The sequence below is a fragment of the Meleagris gallopavo genome, chromosome 1 (genome assembly GCF_000146605.3).
Source record: "Meleagris gallopavo isolate NT-WF06-2002-E0010 breed Aviagen turkey brand Nicholas breeding stock chromosome 1, Turkey_5.1, whole genome shotgun sequence".
Classification (NCBI taxonomy): domain Eukaryota; kingdom Metazoa; phylum Chordata; class Aves; order Galliformes; family Phasianidae; genus Meleagris; species Meleagris gallopavo.
Genome location: NC_015011.2, coordinates 27,336,653 through 27,351,317, shown reverse-complemented (window position 1 = coordinate 27,351,317; position 14,665 = coordinate 27,336,653). Strand labels below are relative to the sequence as shown.

General features: G+C 37.0%; 1 long non-coding RNA gene across 1 annotated transcript in view; it reads left to right on the top strand.

Moving 5' to 3' along the window:
* Positions 1-4,671: 4,671 nt before the first annotated feature.
* The window catches only part of LOC109365547, a 10,519-nt gene continuing 525 nt past the window's right edge, over positions 4,672-14,665 (top strand). The window contains exons 1-2 of the long non-coding RNA XR_004160821.1: positions 4,672-4,737; positions 7,073-7,174. This is a non-coding gene — a long non-coding RNA (uncharacterized LOC109365547). The remainder of the gene's footprint in view (positions 4,738-7,072; positions 7,175-14,665) is intronic.

The window sequence follows — 14,665 nt, the reverse complement described above, 5'->3', positions numbered from 1 at the left end:
TTATTTTCCCATTTATCACAGTCTGCAACAGCTTGTGCATTAGACACGTACTAGATTTTAAATTCCACCCACATGCTCTTGTGTTTCTAAACACATGCGTCTGATGATTCTGCCACTAGGAAATGTTTAATTCCATTTCAAAAACTAAAAATCAATTTGCTGAACTATATACTTAAGGGAAACTTTTATGTCAGATTCTATGACTTGATGGAGATGCTTTGCAAAATGCCTTCCTATTTGTTCTATGACACCTTGAGTGGACTTTTATTCGCTTCTCTCAGTAAGAAACAATTTGTATCTAATGAGTATGCATACTGAATTTTACACTTTTATTACATCTGACAGTGTGCAGGACAGCTGTTGCATCAATGTTATTGAGAAACAGACAGATTACAAAAGCCTTGGATTTGGGGATGTCATCCTTAAGGTGTCATGTAACTGGAAGATCTTTATTATAGTTTTGTCATTAATATATCTTCTTTGAAAAACTCTTAAAATAGATGCGAACTATCATAAACCGTACCTTCTTATTCTATACTCCCTCATGTCCTGACATTCTACTCTCTCCAGGTGTGCCATGGTCATGTTCTTGTCTGACCCAAAATCATGTTTACTGGCATTAATTAATCATACTTTTCTGAATCTTCTAACATTCAGCTAAGAATTTTGTCTTAAACTATCTACTCACATTAATTTCACGATCACATTCCCCTCTGGGGTCTTGCTTCCCCAAAAATTCCATTTTAACTAAAGGAGATGGCAGAGACCCGACTTCAGCTGCAACTTCTATTAGGATGCCTAAACGTACCTTCACTCAGCTTTTCAGAAACCATGGTTTCATGAAATTGATTCTGTAATGACAAGCTTCTCTTTTCTTTATTTACAGTGATTATCACAAACAGCAACCCATGTTCTAGGCCTCCTCCCTACTACTGAATTTAGAAAACAAAATAAGAACAGCAAATACACTGAATATATAGTTCTCAGCTACAAAACACTATTCTTCAACTTTGTTACCATCATTGGCTATGCGTTTCTGCCGATGATGAACAAAAGCATGCATGCTGTGGTTGTCTAAATCTGCACCTGTGGAGGTGACCCACTATTGCTGTCTCTACTCATGCATGTAGTGAAATATTGGTGAGAAGTTTCAGCCTCTACTGCCATATACCACCAACATCCATCTCTGATGTTGTGGGTCAAGGTAATAAAATAGGGACATTACTTTTTGGAACATCCTTTGTACATAAATTTTTTGTGTCTCCACTCTCTTTGGGATAATGCTGTGCCTTTTGTATTTTCTCACTTCATCTCTCTCTTTGTATTACCATGCTACATGGTCAAAATGCAGTATCAAAAAAGATAATGAATGGCAGATATGCTTGCCTATACTATGGTCTTTGGGAACATGATGTGTCATGTTTCTTCCTTGCACTTTTTTGGAATAGAAGACACAGGACATTTAGCACCAAGATTTTTCTTGGAGAATTTACTATTCTGAGATTATATTCTGAGGTATTTACTGTTTGAGTTTCTTTATTTTCTGCTCTAAAAGAAAACGTTAGTAACTGTAAGTGGTAGTTGAAGTTGCCACTAAGATGCATTCTATCTCCCAGAAAGAATGATGGTGTGTAGGGAAATCTCACAGAAAATATATTATTTTAAAATACTCTGTTTTCCACTATTTCTGCTTTGAACTAGCCTTAAAAGTGTGGAATTAAATATACACATGTACTGAGTAAAAAAGCCTTTTCTCACTAATTAGGTAAAAGACTTAACTAGTCTGTAGGGCACATACTGTCCCTGCATATATTTCTCCATATATGATGACATCACAATTTTTTTTTAGCTGTGTATTGTGTCTCATATTTTGTAATCCAGCACATAACATTCATTGAAGCCAACAGCTGTACTTTATGTAGAGATACACTCTGCTGAAATGCTTTTCTAAAGAAAAACATGATAGGCAACAGTTTAATTTTCTTGTATAGAAAATAAAAAGGTAGGAGTTCAGGAGAATGACAAAATCTTTTCCTATTAACTGTTTTGTATTTATTGTACCTGTCTCTTTTTTTTAATCATGTGGAAGGAGACACTAAAATGAAACAACAAAAATAAAATTATTTTGAAGTTAGACTTCAGCTTACTATGTCCACAGTTTCGTGAAAAAAGCTCTCATTCATGTTCTCTCCTCCACCTTTAGAAATTGATATGAAAAATCCTTTTAAATAACTTATATATTAAGATTCTGTGTTTACTGAACTATAACTTAGCAGAGGTATGGAACTTCAAAATATCTGCACAAAAAGAACTGTTTTAGCTGTCTCTAAAGAGTAAAACCTATTTGCTTCAAATTTCAGAGCTCCTGAGGTATGCTTATGAAGAAGTGATTCATTCAGAGACTACCTGAAACCTTCCCAGCAAGGGGGATCTGTTTCTGAGACTCTCAGCAAGCCTAAAGATGTAATGATCTCTCCTACATCTTTAACTAGGCAGAGCTTCTCTATATTCACCCCGGGAATAAAAAAAATGTATAAGATCTATTTTATCCATAGCTGTTTACATTAGAGGGGTGGGTTCTTTGTTTGCTCGTATTTTAAGCCTAGGGAAAAAAAATGGGTCCATTATAGTCAAATACTAATTATTACGCATAGCCAACACAGAGTATGATTTGGAAAGAAAACATAGGCTTCTGGCATGCCCCGGGGTTTCTCATCTGGTGTTGTTGGAAATATCCAAATAATTTTGTCAGGACGGTATCTCTGATAAAAGCAGATTTTATTCCCGGGCGTCCAGCAAGCAGGAGCACCTATGGACACAACATGGCAGCCTTTATACCCTGTTTTCTCCCCCTTGCCTCCCCCCTCTCCCCTGTTTCCCCACCGGCTGGATACTCCAGGTTCACAATCTTATCAGAGGATTTACATTTGTTATTTACTCGTTAATTTGTTTGTTATCTGGTATCAGTCAGTCGCCATCCTGTTGTTTCCAAGATGTCTCAGTGCTCTTCTTGTCGTATTGATATGGTGATTTGCTTCCAAGTCTTCGTTAAACAAGGAGAGCCGGGGGGAGGAAAAGGGGGGGAGAATGATGATGATGCCAGGCCTTCCGATGTCTCTTCAGGCGCTTCCTCGGGCATGCCGTGACTTGTTCTCTGGTTTGATCTCGTGCAGGATATTCTTGCAGTGTGTATGACAAAAATATACATATATACACACCTATATACAGAGTGCGCGTTCCTGGGAAGGGTCATCTAGAGGATAAGAGACGTAAACTATCAGAGATCTTCCCCAAGTTAAGCAGAAAGACTCCCAAAAAGAACTATGACAGTGGAGATCATGAAATAAAAAATATATTATCCAATTCTAATGCAGAAACAACACTTGATTCCCACGGTGTCCACCTGACATCCGTGGTCAAGCAACACACAGGTATACGGAGAAAAGCACAAGTAATATAATCTGTATTAAATTGTATCTTCAAGGTAAATGGAAGAGAAAGTCCTAAAAAGGAAGAGTACAGAGGAAGAGTCTCCTGTTCTTTAGAGATGACAAGATTTCTTTTTTATTATTTTTCTTTTTTTTTTTTCTCCTCTTTTCCCTTTCATTCAGGTTAGACTCATTACTGCATTCCCAAAGAGAAATTCTGGACAGAATGATTCAAATGTAACACCGAAGTTTATGTTAGCTTTCACACTATGCAAAGTTATCATTATTTTATTACAGTATTCACAATACAAAGTGAAGATTAAAAAAATGCAACCATAAGGGGCTGTTGATGATGGTGTGTGACACTGTTGATCGTGCTGTGAAGATACTAATACACTGACCAGAATGAACTTCCTTCAACATAACTTCAGTTCAGGAACACTTCACTGGGTGGGATATGGGTTTCATGAAGAGCGTTCTACCTATTGTGGAATGCATATCTTTAAATAATACAATGTTATTTTATTATCAATTGTTTTTTGGATCAATATGCTTAAGTTTTCTCATGGCATGCACACAGAAACACAGAAAATCAAGAAACTCAGCTTCTGTTGTTTTCATACTGCTGTACTTGAGTTAGCAAACAAACAAATGCAAGAAGACTATAAGAAGTAATTAAATGACAAAACCTAAACTGGACTTTTGTCCCAGGGGGTTGGTCCAATGTCTGAAAGTGTTTTATTCCACTCTAAACAAGTACTGTGCTAATCCCCTGGAATGCAATATTTATTACTTACCTGGCAGGTGTGAAGTGCTAAGTGCTAAAGGGATTATCTCCCCCTCCTTCTCTCCACCTCCTGCTTTGTTCTGGAAAATCAGAAGAAGAGAGGGAGGAGATAATCCTCTTCAAATGGAGCGTTTATTACCGCAGTCCGGCTTGAAGAGCTGCTTTCCGAGGGGAGTCATCACAGGTGAGTCTCCTTATACAAGTATTAAACCCCACTGTAAACAAGCCAAATCCTCATACTATTTTGACTGCTGCTTTCTTGTGAAAGTTCAAGATTTTTTACTGTTCTTTCCAATAGTTAGAATTCCACTGTCTCAAGCTGCATTCTTGTTATTGGATTATAGGTATTGGTATATTTGGCTAACAGATACAAGCAGTTCTAGTGGTTGAAAAGCAAAGTTATTTTTATTTTTTCATTTCCTTACTTTTTTCACATTTTTTTCTTTTTTTTATTTTCAGATCTAAGCCTCAAAAAAAACAACACCAGCCAACCAAACAAAAACCCTCTGTATGTTCCTCCAGGTATGTCTTGGGTGAATTTGCTAATTTCAAAACCCTCAATTCTTTGTTTCACAGACAACTGACTTTGTGAGAATTTCAGCAATGCAACTTCTTGCTACAGATTTGCTAGAGAAGCTTATTTTGCTGGAGATGATCTCCTCCTTCATTTCAGTCAAGATCAGCTGAGTCAGAGCTATGCCATGGCACAGATCCTAAATCAACCTCATTCATACATCTACTTTGGATCTTGCCTTTCAGGCCTCTCCTCTATGCTGACAGCACTGTTGTTGCTTCATGCTCATTCTGACGCGGTTTGTCTGAGAAAACTTACAAATATAGGAAAAGAGTAGTGGGACACAACTGTCAGAGAACATTCATGTGGCTATAGCACCAGAGAGGAAAAACAAGTCTAATTTAGCTTCATTAAGGTTGTTGTGAAGCTGCCCATTTTCCTGTAGTGGGTTAGGGAGCAAACAGCAGTTTCAAATCAATTAGTGTTTGATGAATTTTCTTCGAGAAAAGGCACTAAAGTGAGAGAAAGTGTTAGCTTCTGTAGCCAAGGAGAACCAGGTGAGCAAGCCTTCCCATCTTCCTGGAGCAGACAGAATAACAATTATGATCACACGGAAGGTTGTGAGTTGCAATTATATTTTTATTAAGGCGTGTGGAATGTAGAGAAAAAGTGATTGGTACAAGTAGGTAAGAAAGGATTCTAGTAAAAATTGTCCCTTGAAGCCAAGAGGTTGTTAATTCTGTGGAAGTAACACTTGGGGACAAAACTCTGGCTTTTTCTTGGTAACTTCGTGCTATTTTGTTGAGACTTAAAATTCCTGCAAGGTATTCTGTGTATCTGCATTGCAAGAATACTTCTTCAAGGAAAAAAATTCTGTAAGTTCTCATGTAGATTGAGCTGCAAATGCAGGTTTGCCAATTAGAAAATCAGTGCAGATTCCAATGTATACTTAACTTAGGCTTTGATATGGAAAGCTTTAAGGAGGAATTTCCAGTATGTCTTCTTCTATTTTTAACTGTCATTCAGGGGTATAAAATGCAAAAATGTAAACACTGCAGTGGGTGTTTCCAAAGTAAGAAGAAACAAAATAAAAAGGAATTGTTGCACAGACATTATTTTCTTGTATGTAAGCCAGCTAGTAATGTAGATGCTTAGTTAGTCTGACACTGATTAAATCAATTTTTTGTGCAGAATCTCTGATATTTTGTATTTTTTGGCTTTCTCTTAACTGTGCAAAAACTTAGGTGGATGACTTACTTCTGTTATTCTTAGATTTGAGAAAATTTCTAATTCATTTGCAACACTACCAGCTTTCAGGGCTCACATAGAGGTTCAGTAATTATACTTGCCTTTATTTTCAGCCACTGACAGCATGCTATAGAAAAGGAGAATTAAGGATAAATGGCATGCTTACTATTGGAGTGCCTAAAATACCCACTTTGTTCTGGGAAAGCTGTTACTCTCTTCGTGCAGTTTTTTCATTCAATTCTAAGATCAAAATCTCCAAGCTAAATTTGTATTTGCTTCACACAATACAACAGTGTTGTCAAGGAAAATATTTTTCCAAAATATGTTTCTTTGAAGAATCAGAACATTCAAGAATTTAGCATGGTTAATGCAGAAATGGGTTAGGATATATGTAAGCACACTGACAATTCCAATAAACAGCTGTATTTTTTCTTCTATCCTGTACATTTTATTGAATCACAGGCTCGTGCATTTTACTGCTTAAATTACAAGGTGATTTGGTTATGAGAGGATACTATTTGAATTATGTTCTCTTTATTTTATTTATTTATTTATTTATTTATTTTAATAAAAAGGGCTAGATATTGTATTTCCAAATACTGGGTTGCTGGATACCTAGGGCTTATTATGCTTTCAGTAGTCATTTTGTGAAACCAGAAATGTTACTAGTGTATTATTTGCTATTTTTTTCACCCACTGTCCTCCTGCTAATAAATTTGTCAAACAGCGAAGGAAGAGAAATACTGTGAGATCAGTTAAACTGAACAGCCAATGTAAACAATCTGGCATCTCTTTATAACACATCCAGAGCATTCAGAATATGTTTATGAATTCTAAGTATGTTCACAGTCAATCTGCATGCCTCATAAATGCTTCTCAAATTAATGAAAAACTAACAATTGTCATCTTTCTCTTTGATGAATATTATTTAGTTTATATTCATTTCCTTTCCAGACTGGAATATTTTTCTTTCCTGTCAAGTGAAAAAGAAATTGCAATAAGATCTGAAACATATAACTGAAGATGCAAGAATAATTTTGTTATATAACCGCATTGTTAGATTCAGTAAGTTGGTCTTTTTGTATTCATTTGCAGGTGCAACATGATGTCCCTATGGGCTAAAATGGCTTTTATTTGATGTTCTGACTGTTCATTATACCACGAATCTTCTGAAAAGCAAAGTGACTTGCACTGGAGGTAAACAGATAGTAGTGATTCCTAGGAAAAGGAGAATTCTTAAAAAATGTGTAAAATTGCTGTTGTTATACACTGAGCTCATTTTCTTCTAAATAATCTGTATTTTGTATTATTCTGATATTAAAAACACTGCCCTAGGTAAGTCTCCTAATGAGATCACATGCCCAGGGAACTGTGTATGAAGCTGAATATCAGCTTCAATGCATTGGAAATTATGTTGATAAGACTGGGATATCTCAAAGTTTGCACCAGGTAGGTCTCATGAATGTCCACAAAGGAACAAAAAGAATGCTGTCTGCAGGTTTTTCTGTACTGAAATAATGATAAGGAAAATCTGTTCAATAAGAGCACCAAATTCATGGTGAATGATTACTGACTGGGCCTATTGAACAGATACAAGGTTGCTGTTAGCAGTTTCCTGGATCACATCATTATCTGTGATAAGACATGGTTTCACCTCTACAAGCTGGAGTCAGAATGACAGTCTACAGATTGGTGATGTGAATTCTCCATCAAAGGAAAAGTTCATGATGCAGCCTGCAGCAGGTAAAATGATGTGCACTGTCTTTTGCGATAGGAAAGAGGTGATCCTTCTGGATTTCCTGAAACCTGGACAAACCACCAATTCTGACACCACATTGCAACACTGACTAAGCTGAAGGCTTAAACTTGTAGAGTTCAAGAAGAAGACAATTGTTCTACTGCAACAAGGTAATGCCAGGCCCCATACCGGTCTGAAGACTGTGGAGCACATTGTCAGCCTTGGCTGGACTATCTTACCACATCCACTGTATCACTGGGATTTGGCTCCTTCTTTATCTATTTGGGCCAGTGACAGATGGCCTGGGCAACGTTTTCCTAGCAATGACACTATCATAGCAACTCTAAAACAGTGGATCACATTTGCTGGTGCAGATTTTTATGAGTGTGTCATGCAGGCTCTTGTTCATCCCTAGCAAAAATGCATAGCTAATGGTAGTGGCTATATTGAAAAATAGTATTTTGTAGCTGAGAGTTTGCTCTATCAGATAGTGTTATTGTGTTCTTTGTATCTGTTGCAGTTATATTGGAAATAAATAGTACAAATTACTTTCAGGCCAACTTATATACACTTATATAAACTATCACAGAAAATCATAGAATCATAAAACCATAGACTGTCTTGGGTTGAAAGGGACCTTAAAGATAACTTAATTCCAACTCCCCTCCTGTGGACAGCACTGTCATCCACCAGATCAGATTACTCAGGGCTCCATCCAACCTGGCTTAAACACCTAGGAGATGTTGTATCCACTTCTCTGGCAACATGTTCCAGTGCCTCTCCATCCCAAGCAAATAATCTATATTATTTTTATTAAAAGCAAATATTGTATTTTAATTTCCAGATTTCCATGGAAAAAATGCATTTTAGGAGATCAGTGTGTTTGGCTTGTCTTCTCAGCATCTGACATATTTCTCATACAAAATATTCAATCAGTAATCATTCACCATGAATTTGGTGCTCTTATTGTACAGATTTTCCTTATCATTATTTCAGTACAGAAAAAGCTCCTTCTATGTTTCATGACAGAGGATTTTATTCTGTTTCTAAGGACATCTATGCACAATGAACGCTAGCTAAAGGGAAAGCAAATCCTTAGTCATCCTGGTGCCACAGCAGCACCAGCAGTGAAAAAGAACAGGCTACATATGAATTGCTGCCACAGAAAGCAGTTGAATAGAACTAGACTGGATTTTTTATGGAGGCTGGAGCTTTCATCCATAAAAGTATCACAATGCAAACTACACCTAGAGATATGTAAAGTGAAAAAAGTGTGTATCTGTTCCTGCCCTCATAGATCCATTAGTCAATATAGTTTCTTTACTTCTTTCATTGTAATTCTTAGTACAGTCATACTCAGCGATTCATGACATTCAAGAAAAGTGTGACAGTTAGAAATTCAACAGCAGCAAAGCAATTATTCCCATAAGAATCAATGTAATATGGGGTGGGAGAATAGTGAGGGTTTCATTTTTTTTTTTTTTTCCCCAGAGATATGAGAAATGCACTCATTCTAAATACACAAGCAGAATTTCTGTGTTTTAAAGGTGAGAGAGACAAGAACAGCATCATCAGGATTGTCAGAGGAGATAAGTCTCTTGGCATCTTGGTTTTTGAGATAGATTGCTGTGAAAATGGTATCAGCTGTTTTGTCTATAGAACTCTATATAAATTTTCTTGCTTAGGCATTCTTGTAGCCTCTCCGTGATGTCAATTAAATCAATGAGGTGTAAACAAAAGAAAAGTGGTGTGAGGATGGTTATCAGAGCTGTGTATTTAAATACTAGCAACAGATTTCCAACATGAAATTGCAAGGAAACAGCTGTGTTAGCTGAACACTCAGAAGTCCGTGGGGTGAAATGGGATTCACCCCAGAATGCTGAAGGAATTAGCATATGTTATAGCTGGACCCCTTTCAGTAGTTTACCAAAGGTATTGGGAATCTGGGGAGGTCCCTGCTTACCAGAAGCTAGTCAATGTTATCTATGTAAAGGACATGAAAGAAGACACAGGAAACTATGTATCTATTTGTTTCACCTCAGTCCCATGAAAAGTTATGGAGAAGATTGTCCTGGAGGATACTGAAAGCCTGTTAAAGAACAAAGCTGTTGTCAGGCATAGTCAATATGGCTTCATCAAGGGAAAGTCCACCCTTAGTAATTTGATCTCTTTCTACAATAAGGTGATTGATGATTGGTGGCTGAAGGGAAGGAAGTGAATGTAATCTTTCTAGACTTAAGTAAAGACTATGACACAATGCTTCATGGCATCCTTCTGGGTATACTATCCGGCTATGAAATAAGCAGGTTCTTGCTATTCCTGGTGAAATGGCTCAACAGTAAAGCTCAAAGTGTTGCGATGAAAGGATCTACCTCTAGGTGGTGGATAGTCACCACTGTTATTCACCAGGGCTCAATTCTAAGGCTATTCTCTTTCAAAATTTTTGTCAGTGGTCTGGATGAAGGACTGGGGTGCTACTTCAGCAAATTTGCTGATGATACTAAACTGGGAAGTGCCACCAACTCCCTAGAAAAATGAGAGGCCTTGAAGAGATCTACATATATTGGAGCACAGAACAATGTCATGAAGTTCAACAAAGGAAAGCTCAGGGTTCTGCACCTGGCATAGAGTAATTGTAGACACAGGCACAGACTGGAAGATCAGCGGCTGGAGAGCAGCTCAACAGGAAGAGGCCTGGGGCGCAGGTGACAGCAGGCTCAGAAAGAGGCAGCTGTAGGCCAAAATGGCAAAATGCATTGTGGAGTGCATTAAATACAGCATAGCCAGACAGCAAAAAGAAGTGATTTTCCTGCAATATTTTGAAGCCCTACTTTGAATATTGAGGTCATAATGTCATAAAAATGACATTGAGGTCGTTGAAAACAGCCAGAGGACAATGAAGCTAGTGAAAAGAATGAAAGTTGTGTCTATAAGGTGAGGCTGAGGACATTTTAGTTCACTTTGGAGAAAAGGATGCTGAGATGTGACATCATTGCACTCTACAACTCCTTGAGGAAGGAAAGTGGAGAGGGAGAAGCCAGTCTCTGCTCCCTGGTAACTGATGACATGACATGCTGGAAGACAAAGCTGCGCAGAGGGAGGTACAGACTGGATATCAGGAAAACCTTGTTTATGTGAGTGTAGTCAAGCACTGGAACAGCTTCCTAGAGAAATGGTTAATGTCTCATGCCTGTCAGTATTCAAAAGACATTTAGACAATGCCCTCAGTAATATTCTTTATCTTTTGTTTGTTCTATTCAGTGATAACTATAAAGCAATAACTTACTAAACTGAATTATGCTGTGATTTGAAACCAATAAAAACTACTTTCTGAAGTTAACTCAGAATATTTCTTGGCAAGAAATGACTGAATTTTATAGCAAATACTAAGGCAAGTAACAGCAGTTGCTTCTGAGCTTTGGAATAATAGACTTGTATGCCAGGAGAACTGCATGCAAACATGAAAAATATCAAATGTTTCTTATTAAAGAAGTAGTTATGTAAAAAAAATGTCCTTCAAAAATACTCAGAATCAGGATTCATGAGCAACCCTTTTCCATAACAAAGCCTATTTCCACAATGGGAAAAAGAGAATGTGCAATATGAAGAACAATCCAGAATAGTCCAGTTAAAGAGCTGAAAAACTGAAATAAAAGCAGGATATTCAACTCTGTATACCAACTGACATTTTGCAAGACAGCTCTTAACAGATTCATGGTGGCTTACCGCACTTACACCTAAAGATCCGCTTGTATATACATGTAGAAGAAATAATAGGAACAGGAAACATTTTCCTGCAAGACTTGGAGTAATCTGCTACTTATACTTGACTAGTGCTTGAGAGTGGTTTTGATCCTGACAGCTAGCATTTACTACTAACAAGGTTACGCCAGTTTACATAAAAAAGGGCAGATAGGAAAAAAAATATATTTCCAGAAAGTCTATATTCAAAGGATTAACAATTAAGAAAATATCAGAATTACAATGCTTTTGATGTATACAGAAAACTGAGTTTTACAATGGTTGTGATGTTCCTTTTTTTCTTCGATCAGTTCTATGAAATAAGAAGTATTTGATTTAATGCTGGTGTATCTCCAGACCAAGATATACCTGAGGTTTCCTAGCAGAAATATAGCTACCTATTCTCTGGGTGATATTTTCCTCCTTCTTATCTTTTTGTCTAAACCTTAGTGTAAATTCTTTTGAGAAGAGAAAGTCCTATGTACGTATAGAGTTATTTACTGGGAGATGAAACTCTAGGCACAGTATTTTAAATTTGCAACAGAAAACTGAACACCACTTAGTGCAGAGACAGAAACAAATCCTTTGAATATCTGTATATTGTCACAATATGCAATTAGTGCCTGGAAGTATAAATAATGGTGCTAGTGATTTCACCATTTTTCCACTAATTTCAGATGCTAAATTAACTCCTTCTTCAGGAGAGCTACACTTGGTAATAGTTTACATATAAATGAACTAATCTGGACCCAGATGTTTCCTGTCTTTTCTTCAGATGTTAATGTATAAGCTTCTGGCGAGTATACAGGAGTTCAGAGAATGACAAGAGACAAGAAGAGAAAGCTGAGCACTTTGCAGGTGCTGATTCACAGTCATATGGATACATCAGTATGCAGACTTACAGGTACACACATTTCAGAGCAGGGGTACATTGTGTATGTAATGATTCTGTGCAAGGATGAGTTGTAAGAACGAAACACAGAATGAGGACTCTGATCAGGTGAGTTAGTTATAAGCCCTCACAGAGTAGTGGTCTGCGGACAGCACTGGTTAGCCACAATTCCAGATAAGAGTATTTACCACTTAATCTTCATTATGTAGGGAAAAGGGCATAACATGAACTTCACCAAGAATTTGTTTCACTTCGCCAGGGGATATTGTATGCAGAGCTCCATCTATCCAGCAGCTGCTCTCAAGTATGCCAGAGCTCTGTGCTATGTGTTTATATGGAAGGTTTCATTAGACTCTCAGAGAAATGACAGCAATAATACTTCACTGACTCCTCTTTGTGTCTTCAAAAAAATTCTGAACACTGTTTTAATTGTGGCTAATTTTGTCTTTTTACACAATGTCCAGCTATAAAGATAAAATAGTTCTTTGTTATGTAGAAGTAGGGGATTTTCTATGTCTGCCTTATCTTTAAGCTGATTACACTTGTTCTGAAAAATGAACATAACGCTTGAAGATTGACACTTTGGTGATGGCATTTATCTAAACAGCCATACCTATCTGAAAATAATCCATAATCAGTATGTGAATGTCCTTGTATCCTCAGAACTGAAGAGCAAAGTGAATGGTCTTCCATATTTTTAATGCTTTAGATCTCTTTCATATTCAATCTATCATAGAATCTTAGAATCATAGAATATCCTGAGTTGGAAAGGTCCTGTAAGTATCACCAAGTCCAACTTCTAGCTCCACACAGAACTACCCAAAATTCAAAGTATATTTCTGAGAACACTGTCTAGACACTTTTTGAATTCTAACACTTGATTGGTGATTGCCCAGCCTCCCATTTATTGAGATGTCTTTACGAGGCATCTCTACCCTCAATGAAATCAATAGCTCCTCCCAGTTTAGTGTTGTTTCCAAACTTATTTAGTATACCTTTTGAGTACTGTATCTAAATCAATGTTGAAAACATTAAAGAGAATTGTCCCTAAATGGGCCCATGCAGAATATCACTACTGACTATCTCACAGCCTGATGTAGCCTCATTTATACAAACTGACTAGCCTGACCTATCAGCCAACGGTTTACCAGTTGCATTATGTTTTTGTTTAGCTGTATGCTCGTGTTTTATCCAGGAGGATACTGTGAGAATCAGTATCAAAAGCCTTGCTGGAATCAAAAAAAGATGACAATACCTGACTTCCCTTGGCCAACGAGGTAGTCATAAAGAGAATAAAGATGTTAAAAATATGACCATGAAAACTGAAAATGCTTACTAAATGGCATCACTGAACATGATAAATTAATGAAGAATATCACTATCACATGTAGTTATGCTTGAGAATTTGTGAACACACTGGAATTCGACACTTCAGATCTTATAAAAAGTTTCTTTATAACTTAGAATCAGTACAACTAGTAAAAATGTAAGAGTGATTAAGCTCCTCCTAGCGTATCTAAGATGCACCAGATGATCCTCATGCTAAATGTATCTATGTTTCCCTGTTGTCTATTAAGGGAGCCTCTGGAGATTTACTTAGCCTGATACATCTGTATGGTAGATATTAAAGCAGGAGAGATGAATGTCACCATTACTGTTTAATTGCATTCCTGGTACAGTATAGAACTCCAGAGAACAAGTGGGGATTTTTTGACATAGGATTTAATCCTATGTCCAGAAGGAAAGAAGGGAAGGAAGGAAGGAGGGAGGGAGGGAGGAAGGAAGGAAGGAAGGAAGGAAGGAAGCTAGCAATCTACTAAGTTATAAACTGCGCTTCCTGGAAATGTCTCCATGTTCATTCAAAGAGTCTCATTTAAATACTGGCCTGGTCTGACCCTTACCAGTTAGTAAGATCTAGCAGATTTGCTGTAATGGAGAAAAAAATCTAAAACTATGGTATATATTTTACTTCAGTACGAAGATCAGCCCCAAGAGCCACCATATCTGTTTCTAAAAATTTTCCCCCAAGGGTTGCTATTTTCTGTTCTTTTATTCAAGGTAAATATCCTCAGTCTCTTTTTGAGCTACAGTAAAATATTGGTATAATAATGAAAACAGAGCTGCTGAATACAGTTTCAGCTAGCATAACATTCAAAGGCATATTTTCAGCATATTCAGTAAAGTCCTGTAAGTCCTATGTGGTACTTAAGTAGTAACAAACTAATTAGATATTCATGTGGATTATTCTCTGTTCATCTTGCTTAGAGTATTAAAAACATACCATTTGATGGGATCTTTTTAAGTATTTCTGATGCTT